Here is a 13,319-nt window from a genome sequence, read left to right as displayed (position 1 = left end):
CTCATTGTAGAGAAGAGGATATTGAAAAAGTTCCATGGTACCATCTAAACCTAAAGGAAAAAAAACGTCCCACACTCGCTGTACAGCTGTGGCTAATAATTCTTTTACACGTTTGTGGCTCCGAATTAAAGATGAGACATGACAGTCCTTCCAACTCACTGGAATTACTGGTGATTTTGCCGAGACCTCATTAGATTCTGATGCAATTTCAAGACAATGTAAAAGGGATTAATTGAGAGAGATTAAAGCTCACCTGAATATTACTGACTTAGATACAAACAGTTCACTAGTTAAGGCTCAATGCTGTTTGAAAACAGTGTAAAAGAACTAAAGAAGAAGATTACAGGTCACTTGAATACTGTGGATTTAATTAGCAAAATCTCATTAGTTTAGGTCTGACACAATTTGAAGATAGTGGATGAGATTTACTGAAGTAAAATTAAAGTCCTAAAGTCCTTTCATCTCAGTTATTAATTACTGGTTTGGTGCAGCAAGATCTCATTAGGTAATGAGACACTGTCAAGGAACCAATTAAGTGACACTGATTTGAATATTATTACACTCGTGATCGCATGGCGAGTGTGTGTGTGTGTGTGTGTGTGTGTGTGTGTGTGTGTGTGTGTGTGTGTGTGTGTGTGTGTGTGTGTGTTAACGAGATAACTCAGTTTTTATCCAATTTTAACGAAAATTAATGAAAGCGTTGAGTGTCAGTCAATAATTAAACCTAGATTATTTTAACAATAGGTCAAAAGTCAAGGCAACAGAGTCAGGGAACAGTCTGACCTAGCAAAATCATTACCGTATTTTTTTTTAAAATCCACTCTGACCAACCTTGGGGAAAGCGATAAGTGTAAAGTAACAGTGGAGTTAATGAGCTTGAGAACAATGAATCAAAAGTCAAGGGCACAGGGCATAATCAGTCTTCCACCTGAATTTTTTTTTTTTATATGTCCGACTCTGGGTAAAGGCTTCAGGGCCTATTCCAAGGCCCAGTAGTCCTCCTACACAGCTCGACTTACCACCACTTCGGCTCTAACACCCACTGTCCAAATTGAATACATGCTAGGGCTGTCTCATACAGGACTGATGTACTGTATTGGTATTAGCGGAGGTATTTTTATGCCATATCGGCAAGTCTTCTGGTAGATCAGCATACTGTACTCTGCTTTTATGAAATTCAGATCCTCAAACTGTTCCCTGTCCCAGCTGGGATTCGATCCTGGGTCCACTAGGACTGCAGGCTGCCTCTCTACCGGTTCACTTAACTCTGAACCGATTTTAACCAAACTCTGTGGAGGGGTTGAGAGTCCCTCAGCAAGCAACCTATTCAAGAACAACAGATCAAAGGTCTTGGTCACAGGGTATGATCAACTTGAGCATTTGTATCTGCCTTAGATCAAGCTTTGAGGAAAAGGTGTGCTTAAGGCATGTGCCTCAAGTTTCTTAACAATCAACAGAAAGTAAGGCCACAGAAAAAAAGTCAAACCATGTGTACAGTTGTTAACAAAAGGACTCATTACATTTTTATCCGATTTTAACTAACCTTGGTGGAAGGGATGAGGGTCAGTGACCAAGCCTACTTTTTTATAGTGATAACTGGTCAAAGGCTAAGGTCACAGGACAAGGTCAACTTCAATAATATTTGTCTGATTTAGATCAAACTTTAAGAAAGGGTTAAAGACAAAGGAAGAATACGAGGATCGATTTTGAGACCAATCAGCCAATGGTCAAGAGTACAGGACAAGGTCAAATTTCTGGTCTGATAGCAATCGGTTAACTTCTACAGTATGGCAGTGTGACAGTGCAGTCATGGGCGCTACCAGATGTCCGTGCAGCACGGGAGAAGGCATGGAGAGGCGGCACAAGGGACGCAACTTCATCTGAGCATTTACTATTGAAGAATCTGTATAATAACGCAAGGGAGGCAATATTCCGTATTACTTGAAGGGGAGGTAGTTCATTAGCCCCTACACCGCGGGCATGTTTACCAATGTTTTGCGTGTGCCGCGGGGTTATTTAGGCTCCGACAGACTCTCAAAAAATATTTGCCAAAAACCAGTTATTTGTCCTAGAATATTACAATTATATATGCTTATGGCACATACCTTCAGCTTTCTCCTGGAATGTTTGTTGAGCCTTTGTCTGTTACCGAAGGACTTGTGGAGACCTCTGAAGTTGGGTAACGAAGTCTCCACTTAACACTTCCCGACAACCCGTAATATGATTACCACAGCCAGATATTAACACTATAAACGCTACTCTATGATTTTGGGATCCATACTCAAAAAAAAAAAAACACTGTGACAGCAATGAAAATTACGAGCGCATCTGACCGTCGCACTTGCGCTAGTTCGCTCTCGGTACTCTGTCATTTATTATTCATAAAACCCCTCACACTTTATATTTCTATTATTATATAACACTTATATATATCTACAGTCTTTATCCATAAGTTTCCTTCAGTAGTATTAGTTTATTGTCACTGTAGGGATTCAATTTCTTTCAGTAAAATACGTAGCATTCACTTTCTCGTCCTGTATACTAGCATTGAGAGTGAATGTCACTTTCACCTTCACTCTCATAACTCATAGTATTCATACATGCTAGGGTGAAACTTTCACTTTCATTACTCCTAGGGTATATACTCGTATTCTTATAATACTACTCATTTACATTTCTATTTACGTTCTCTATTTTATTTACGTTACTTACATTTCTATTTTATTTACACTGTGTGATACACTGTCACTTGAAGTAACTTATAAAACTATTTTCCACTGTTCACGTATATTTACATTCATTACTTTCACTTGCTGTTTACACATTATTTACAATTCCACTTCCACTGTTCTACTCAATAGGAAGATCGTAGTCACTCTTTTATCAATTGTCAGCCCTTTACCTCTTTCCACACGAGGTTTAGTAGGGGGTAAAGGTCACAGGGCCCTTTGCATGGGGGTGAAAAGTCCCTGAAGCTAGCAAGAGCGAACAGACGTACCTCCACTTTGGAAGATGAGAGTGAACTGATAAGGGTGTGCTGGGATGGTGGCCTACCTAGGGAAATTCATTACTGCCAACGTTAGCCTCTCGACACAGCTAATTAATAGCAGTGAAATGATTGGCAGGAAATCTAGACAATACATTATAAATTAGGTAGTTCCAGGTGAATGTAAATATCACATAGGCTTCTCCCTTCCCTCCTTATATGTATATTTATTACGAAAATAGATTATACGGCATATTTCAAGGGGAAATAAACAGCGAAAATTAGCGAATGAGTGCACGTGAGGTGTTGTCAGGTGATAATTAGCCAATTCCAGGTGTATGGCACTCTCACTTACCATATTTCTTTCTTGTATATATTATTTGGTATAAGAATAGGGCATAGGGCTTATTTCAATGGATGAAATCAGCGAAAAATTCCAGGGAAGATTTACTTAGCGTAGCACGGCCGGGCAGGCGAGAGGATAGGGTAATGGAGGGGGGGTAGGGAGGGGAGTCAAGAACAGGGAGAAATGGCTAAATTGTCAACAATGGATGGGAGTACAGATGAGATTAGGAGTGCTGACTAGTGTTGGACATTGGCAGTACGATAGATGATACAAGCCCCCACTTGGAAGCCCGGGTGAATTCAAAATAACACAGAATCACAAAAGCGACGCCCCGCGGTATGATCCCTTGCTCCCAAGTGTCACGAAAGTGACCCCCCGCAGTTAAGGGGTTAGTAATTGCTGGGTTATTAGTTATTGTCATAGCTGTGTTCTGAGTGTTGTCCAGTTGTTTTAGTCCAATCTCTTCACATCCACTCCACAAGGGTGAGCCGCATTGGAACTGAGAATACTCACGTGACTCATGTAAAGTATAGTAAACTGCTCGTCAGTGAAGACGTTACTGATTCTGTACAATAATCTAAGTTTCTTTGGAGCGATTTTAGTTAGTGATCTACCGACAGACGTCCAACGGAGGGTTTTGTTAAGCGAAACAGAATTTTAGTGCTTTTAGAGATAGGAACATTGGTTGCAATAACATAAGAAGCAGGTAATATCTGTCTATTAGTAGACTGGATATATTTGGTTTTCCTACCATGGAAAAAGAGTGTTCTTTTGTCATCATTCAGTTATCTTAGATAAATCTTGATTTATGGAGACTGCAGTGCTGAGTTGAGAGTCAGAGATATCAATCTTAGTGCAAGGGTGTTTAAGTGTAAAGAAACTGTGAAGCTTTAAGTCATCTGCATATGAGTGAATAGGATTATGGGCGACAGACAAGAGATCATTAATATGAATGGGGCAGGCTTGGAACCAGGACTGATTCTCATGGCAAACCGGCATCAACCGAGTAGAAATTAGAACATAAATCTTCTAACTTTACTTGCATCTTTCTTTTGCTGAGATATGAGATCAGTGGGACTAGTGGTGATAGGCCATAGCAAGGGAGTTTGGATAACTAGAATTGGTGCCACAGTCAAAAGGTTTAGAAATATCAAGGGCTACTGTATTGGTTTCTCCATGTTGGTTATTTGACTGATGGATCATATGAGTAATGAGCCTGAGTGTATCAGCAGTGAATCTTTTGGTTTGTTCACGTAAAAATGCACAGGACGAACTCTGACTTTGTCCAGTGACTTTGACCAATGACTTATCGTTCTCAGAGCAAAACTGCTTCTTTTATGCCTGATTGTTAACCCTTACACTATGTTTGATTTAAACCGAATCAAAAGTATTTGTCTTTGACCTTGCTCTGTGACCCTGGGATTCGACCTTTCCATGCGACCCTGGGCTTTGATCCATTTGCCTCGAAAGCGAATCCTTTTATTTCTAATTTAACTTCACCCCTTTAACAAAGCTTGGCCCAAGCCAGATATTAACTTTGTAAGCTAATCAAGCCACGTGACTGTTACCTTTAAGATATTGTTCTCAAAAACAATAACTTTATTCCTTGGCTTCCTAAAACCCTTTCACCATGTTTCCTCAAAATCAGAGTAGATGTGAGTTATTTTTTTCCACACACACACACACACACACACACACACACACACACACACACACACTGGTCACACCAAACGTGTTCTGTGACATTGGCCTTAGACTGATTATTCACAAAATTAAATTACAGTACTTCATTCTTTCCTTACCCCCAAGGTTTCCTGCAAAACTGGTTTGTGATTGGAGATTAATCTGAAATAGGTAAAATATGCTCACGTTGATGTGGTTGATCAAACTTTAATCTATTGTTCTCAAAAACAATTGCTCTGTCCAATGACTAACCTTGAAGTCTTGCACCAAGTTTGGTTCAAATAACATTTTCTTTAGATAAAGCGCGCGCACACACACACACACACACACACACACACACACACACACACATATCTATCTATCTATCTATCTATCTATATATATATATATTGTAATAATAAAATGGAGGAAGGAAAAACAAATGAATAAAAAAAAAAATCCATACACCAGATTACTGGTGTCTTCTATTCATAAAATATCTGTAACAGTTAGACTTGAACAGCTGTGGGATGAAATTTGGAGGGAAACAACTCTGGGGAAGCGAGTTCCAGAGAGATGCAGTTCGAGGAATGAAAGAATTCTGATAGGCAGAAGTTCTGCAATATGGCTGAGTGACATTCCAGTCATGAGCGCTACCAGATGCCCATGCAGCACGAGGGAAGGCGTGGAGAGGTGGCACCATGGATGCAACTTCGTCTGAGCATTTGCCAAAAAATATCTGTAAAATAATGCAGGGGAGACAACATTCCTTCTTACTTGCAGGAGAGGTAGTTTATTTGTAACGGCAGGGTTGTTAATAATTCTAACAACACTGTTCTGAATTTTGTCTAAATGTTTTAATGCAACCTCTCCACATCCATTCCACAAGCGTGGGCAATATTCAAGCTGAGAACGCACATGACTCTTACATATTATAGCTAAATGCTCATCAGTGAAGAAGTTACGGACTCTGTACAATAATCCAAGTTTCTTTGAGGCAGTTTTAGCAAGTGATCTAACATGAGAGGTCCAGTCGAGGGCATTGTTAAGTGAGATGCCAAGAATTTCAATGCTGGGAATATTAGTAGCACTGAAGGTAATGTACGAATCTGGCAATATCTGTCTATTTGTAAATTGTATATGTTTTGTTTTACTAGCATTAAAATGACAAGGTTGTTTTGTCCCCATTCACTGATCGTAGATAGGTCTTGATTTATGGAGATGGCAGTACTGAGTTGGGAGGTAGAGATACTAGACTTTGTAAATGGGTGTCTGAGTGTGAATGAACTGTGTAGTGTTGAGTCATCTGCGTATGAATGGATGGCATTGTGGGTGACAGATAAGAGATCATTAATATGAACCAGGAATAGGGTTGGCGCCAGAACTGACCCCTGTGGCACGTCGGCGTTAATTGAGTGGAAACTGGCATATACATCATCTACTTTTACACTTATTTTCCTGTCACTAAGATATGAAGAAATCAAAGGAACAAAAGACGTTAGTCCATAGCAAGGGAGTTTGGACAGCAGGGAACGGTGCCATACTCTGTCGAAAGCTTTAGAAATATCAAGAGCTACTGCATGAGTTTCTCCATGTAGACCAATTGATTGATGGATGGTATGAGTTAGGAGATTGAGTATGTCAATGGTGGATCTTTCGTGGCGAAAACCTTATTGTCTATCACTAATTAAGTTGTTGGATTCAAGATGTTTAACAATGTGCTTATTATTTAAAGTTTCAAATACCTTACCAAGAGAAGTTGTGACAACTATTGGTCTGTAATCAGAGGGGTCAGAGGAACTTCCTTTCTTCGGAATTGGGTGGATATTGGCTTCTTTTCCAAGAATTTGGTAATAAAGCTATATGTATGCATAGGCTGAATAATATAGCTAGAATAGAGGCAAGTTCAGGGGAACACTTTTTCAAAACAATTGGCTGAATTCCATCTGGGCCTGGAGCTTTGTTGGTAGGTAAATTGTCTAGGATGGATTTTACGTATCTTGTCTGTATTTTAAGTGGGGCAATTTCGGGAGAGTCAAGTTCTAGTACTGGGACATTCTGGCTGGTATCGTCTATGGTAGAGTTTCTGGCAAATGTACTGGCAAAAATATCCGCTTTCCCACATGGGTCATTTGTAATGTTGCCATCTGAAGATTTTAGTGGGAGAACAGAAGATGACTTGTTAAAGCTATTATTGAAAGAATTAAGAGTTGACCAGAATATTCTATTGTCATTAGGGTTGTTAAGTAGTTTTGATGCTTGCTTTTGAAGAAAGTTTGATTTAGCTAGATTTAATACAGCTTTTGCATGATTTCTAGCAATTTTAAATTGAGAGAGTGATTAAGATGTTTTTTACTTTAAGTAAGAGTTATATGCTAATGACTTTTTGGGCTGTTGCTCTGGCACAGTTGCCATCAAACCATTTTGGAGAGTTCGACCTTTTAGTGAACTGTTGACTTGGTATGAATAAATCTATACCAGCTAGTATTAAGTCGGAAATGTGGGACTGGGTAGAACTGGGATCACTAGAGAAGAAAGACTGCCATGGAATGTCAGCAAGATAATTTCTAAATCCATCCCAGTTTGCCCTATCAAAGTGCCATCGGGTCACCCTGACAGGTTCAGAACGGGGAGGTGTTGGGGGGTTAACTAATGAGGCTTTGATGAGATTATGGTCAGAGGATTCAAGTGGTGACAGTACCTCTATCCTGTATTGATCTGGATTATTTGTCAAGAATAAATCCAAGAGATGGGCATTATGGTCAGGATTATCAGGTATTCTGGTTGGTTGCTTTACCAGCTTGGTGAGATTAAACGATTCTGCATACAGCTCGCACCCTAAATCAGCGTCGTCAGTCCTAGTAGAATGCACTAACCCTTCAACGTTATGTATGTTAAAATCACCAAAAATGGTAATTTCGGTGCTAAGGGCAAGGTTTAGGTTACACAACTGAGTGGATATGGAATCAAATACACTGGGTTCCGAAGAAGCATTGGGGGAGCGATAAACTAGTCAAATATGTTTGGTAATATTTTGACAATTTAGTTCATATAATGAGTAATCAAAACTGGATGAAGTGAAGTTTAAAATAATGTCAACTGCATATTGGGATTTGATATAACAACAGGTGCCACCCTTGTTACGAAAGTTTGTAAGGAGATGGTAACCGGGAAAACAAAATGGGGTTATATAAATAAAGGGTGAGATTTGTGGTTCTGTGAGAAAAAGGGCCAAAGGGGATATGGACTGAGAGAAAAAATGAACTGAGTTTAAATTTGTGGTAAGGCTGCGGATGTTGATGAAGAATAAGGGCGTACTTTCACTTCTTCGCCGACGAGCATTACCGGAATTATCAACAGTCGCTGCCAGCACAGTCGCTTGATGGCAACCGGGAGGACCCTGTGCCGCCAGCTTTACCCTGCCAGTGGTGGCAATTCGAGGTACCACCTCATTTGATAGTAACATTGCAGCAGCCATTATTAAAGAGAGTGAATAGAAGGTGTGATATGTTATGCGCATGTAGTGTGGTGTAGACAGTTGAAGGTAGAGGTATTATGAGAGCATGCTGGCCGACTCTGTGTAAATGAATGCACTGAAAATGTTCAGCAAAGGGAGATGGTCAGGATCAAGTCCTGAGGGCTGGTGAAACGGGAGCTCCAGCTTTCCCTATCACCAGCTTGCCATCCACCTTGGGAGTACTGACCTATTCTACTGGTGCTACAGTCTACTCTTCTTATATATATATCTATATATATATATATATATATATATATATATATATATATATATATATATATATATGTGTGTGTGTACTACCAGGTAGCAGGGGCATATATATATATATATATATATATATATATATATATATATATATATATATATATATATATATATATATATATATATATATATATATATATATATATATATATATATATATATATATATATATATATATATATATATATATATATATATATATATATATATATACTATGGTGGTACTACTCTAAACTGGCGGCTTGGGTGGGGCGCGAACCTCTGTACAGTGTTGCTAAGTTTCCCAAACCTGCAATGTGAAACGGCTCTTATATACGTAAAAGGCATCACAAACAAGATAAACACATATGAATACGATGTTAACGTGTGTATTATAATATATGAAAGAACAGTAAATGTATTATGCATAAAATATTTACATGGCAATACAGAAACGTGGCATAAATATTTTACAGTGTTGCTGAAACAAAATGTAGTCACTTCTAATGGCTTTTACTGTATTTCTGGGGTGAGTAATAATGTCACAATTATGATTATAAGATAATGTGCAGGACTATAATTAAAAATATGCCAATTTCTTATTTAAAAAATCATACATTAAACCCTTGTGAGCGGCAACACACACAGACCCAGTCTAACCCGGCCAGACCTTCCTTATGGAGGAAGGCAGGGAAGGAAGGAGGGAGAGAATGATTGAATGAAAACAAATCATGGCGCCGCAACAGCGAGGTCATGTGGTGCCATATGGAAAACAATTTTATTTTTAATATGATCAGATATAATAAAAACAAAATAAAGAAATGAAAGCACAAGTTTATAAGTCACTCATAAAAGAAACAAAAGTCCCCAGGGTAACGCACATCACGGGTATGGAAAACGTGGCACCACTGTACAGAGGTTCGTGCCCCACCCAAACCGCCAGTTTAGAGTAGTACCACCATAGTAGGGGTGCCCGGCGTTCCCCCTCCCCCTCCTTATTTATCTTCCTCCTCCTATCCCTTCCCCCCCCCTCTCTCTCTCTCTGCAGGGATACCCGGCATTCCCCCTCCCCCTCCTTATTTTTCTTCCATCTGTTCCTTCCTCCCATCTCTCTCTCTCTCTCTCTCTCTCTCTCTCTCTCTCTCTTTCTCTCTCTCGTTCCCCCTCCTTATTCATCTGACTTCTACTGCTCTGTCCCCCTCCCTCAAACCATTAGTCTTTTTGGTCTTAAAACCTTCCTTGGGTCATAAGACCAAAAAGACAAACTTTCCAATCCTATTTGTTCTAGTTAAATCTTTCTTTCTGCTCCAGAAAGACCATGTACTTCTCATGCTTTTGAAGAAAGACTAGCAGAGGTCCAGGAACTTTCTATTTCAGCTTTCACAGGCTAACACACACTATTTGTGCACACTTCGCATCTTCTTTACCCTTGCACAGTTGTTGACTTTATACACGGATTTTATTCGCCTCTGTGTAGAGTACAACTCTCATGTGTGGGGAGGTTCCCCACATACAGCTTTTCAATAGGGTGGAGTCAAAGGCTTTTTGTCTCATTAACTCTCCTCCTCTTACTGGCTCCCTTCAACCTCTGTCTCTTCGCCGCACTGTTGCCTCTTTATCTTTTTTCTATCACTACTTCCACGGTCACTGCTCCTCCGAACTGTCTGCTTGCATTCCTCTACCTCTACGATGGGCACGTAGCACCCGTCTAGCAACAAACTCTCATCCCTTTTCTGTCCAACTCTCTAATGCAAGAGTTAACCGTTACTCCCAGTCCTTCATTTATGCAGCAGGTCAACTCTGGAACTGTCTCCTGTCTGTATTTCCTGCTTCCTATTATCTCCAGTCTTTCAAACACAGTGTGTCCAGGCATCTCGAAATGATCAGATCTTGAATTTGGCTCACTTTTGTATTGTTTCTGTTATCTTCTTGGAAGGAATTGTTTGCAGGCTCCCAGCCTTTGATTCCTTCTTACGCGCATAAAAATATTATGTCACTGGTGACCTAAAATTACCTCCGACCGGTGACCTCAAATGACCTCGGAGGCAACCTCACATAGCCTATGTCCGAACTGGATTTCATGTGAGTCTCCATACCAAAACTTGGGCTGCAGGGGTACCCTGCATTGCCCTGGCCAAAAAGACAAACACTAACCGGTGACCTCAAATGACCCAGATCTGAATTTTGACCCTCCTGAAACCTTCCTTGGGTCATAAGGATTCCAAGTAGGTAGGTTAAGGCCAGATAAAACGAAATTTGAGGGAGTAGTTCGTGAACAAACAGACAGACAGATAGACAGACAGAAAGTACCCTTTATATAATCTATCTATCTATCTATCTATATATACTTATTTATATTTATATATATACACGAGGTGCTACCCAAAAGTTCCAGTAATATGAACAGAGGGAGCCAACAATTCGCAGTTTCGCCTTTTGCCACTGGGAGGAGTCAGCAGCACCCCTTGTGCGTCACTGTGGCCTCGGCCGTGTCTGTGAGAGGACGTGTTGTTGAACTACACTTACTATTGTAACATGGTGTGTAGGTGGTTTGACAGTTTTGTAATGGCAGAACTCACAGAACAAAGAACCTGCATCAATTTCTGCTTCAAGATCAACAAGACAGTTGCAGAAACTCACTGGTTGCTTCAGCAAGCGTTTAGTGACAATGTCATGTCCCAAAGCAGGACATTTTTCTGGTACAAGCGGTTCAAAGAAGGACGAACGCCCGTCGAAGACTATGACCATTCTGGACGACCGTCAACGGCAACAACAGCAGAAAACGTCAGAAATGTTCATCAGGCTATCCTTGCAGATCGTGGACAAACTAGCCATGATGTTTGTGATATCGTTGAACTGCCATATGGGAGCGTGCAATGCATTTTGTTGGATGTGTTGGGCTTGAGATGCATCGCTGCAAAATTTTTGCCAAGACTGCTGAGTGATGAGCAGAAGGCACATTGCACTGCAGTATTCAGGAAGCTCAAGATTCAGGTCAGAGATGCTGCCACCTTCATCTCCAAGGTCATAACTGGTGATGAATCATGGATTTATGGTTATGACCTGGAGACAAAGCAGCGGTTATGCAATTCAAGTCTCCCAATTCACTAGGCCGAAAAAAGCACGTCATGTTTGCAGCAATGTCAAGTCGATGTTGATCGTTTTCTTCCATATCCATGGGATTGTTCACAATGAATTCATCCCACCAGGTCAATCTGTCAGAGGAAAGTTTTACAGTGAAGTTTTGCAGCGTCTGAGGGAAAACATCCGCTGCAAACGTCCAGAACAGTGGAAGAACAAGGACTGGATCCTGCATCATGACAATGCCCACGCCCACACATCAATTGTTGTCTGGCAGTTCCTGGCTTCCACTAACACGGTAGTCATTCCACACCCACACTATTCGCCTGACCTCGCCCCCTGCGACTTTTTCTTGTTTCCCAAGCTGAAATGACGACTGAAAGAGCGTCAATTTGACTCAATTGAGGAGATCCAGAGAGAATCGCAGCAGGTGTTCAAGACCATCATGCCTGAAGCCTTCCAGGGATGCATGGACTCGTGGAAAAAACGCTGGGACCATTGTATACATGCCGAAGGGGACTACTTCGAAGGCGACAGTGAACACTAGGAGGTAAGGTACCTTATTTTCCTACAATATTCAAATTACTGGAACTAATGGGTAGCATTTCGTGTGTGTGTGTGTGTGTGTGTATATATATATATATATATATATATATATATATATATATATATATATATATATATCTATATCTATATATATATATCTATATATATATATATATATATATATATATATATATATATATATATATATATATATATATAGGCTGCTTCCCCCAAGGAAAGGGAGGTAGCCGAGACAGGACAACACACTCCCCATTTACTCATCCATTCAAACACATTCACTCGCATCTTAGCCCCAAAGGGGAGAACGGACAGATCTTCACTGCACCACACCGCACAAGGGTCAACTGTGCAATGCAATCAGTGACATCCACAGCAGGGCCCGACAGCAGAACTGGTTTACCCCTGCCACATCATAACAGACCCATCCCCTTACCCGCACCTGACCTGACTAGCTGATCAGACCAAATGCGGGAGAATATCCCCTCAGGGCTGCGTCATCACTTATTCATTCACAATTTCTCTCCATTTATTTCTGTCACGCACAGCCACTCTTCCTTGCTCAACCAACATCCCTCTCGCATCCAACGCTCTCTTCACACTGTCCATCCATCCTATTCGTGGTCTTCCTCTCAGCCTTACACCTCTCACATCAGATCTAGTTATCTTTTTCACCAATCACTCATTATCCATTCTCACCATATGCCCAAACCATTGCAACACCCTCTGCTCAACTCTACCAGCCATCTCCCGAACAACTCCAGTTCTCCTTCGCACCTCATCATTTCGCACCCGATCCATACACGTCACTCCACACATACTCCTCAGACACCTCATCTCCATTACATCCAAACTTTTCCTCTCTGCTACACCCATATTCCTTGTTTCAGCCCCATATAATGCAGTCGGTACCACAACAC

The sequence above is a fragment of the Coenobita brevimanus genome, chromosome 21 (genome assembly GCF_032717465.1).
Source record: "Coenobita brevimanus isolate Jiangsu-jjx chromosome 21, ASM3271746v2, whole genome shotgun sequence".
Lineage (NCBI taxonomy): Eukaryota > Metazoa > Arthropoda > Malacostraca > Decapoda > Coenobitidae > Coenobita > Coenobita brevimanus.
The sequence above is the reverse complement of the archived record's forward strand: the minus strand, read 5'-3'. Positions refer to the sequence as shown.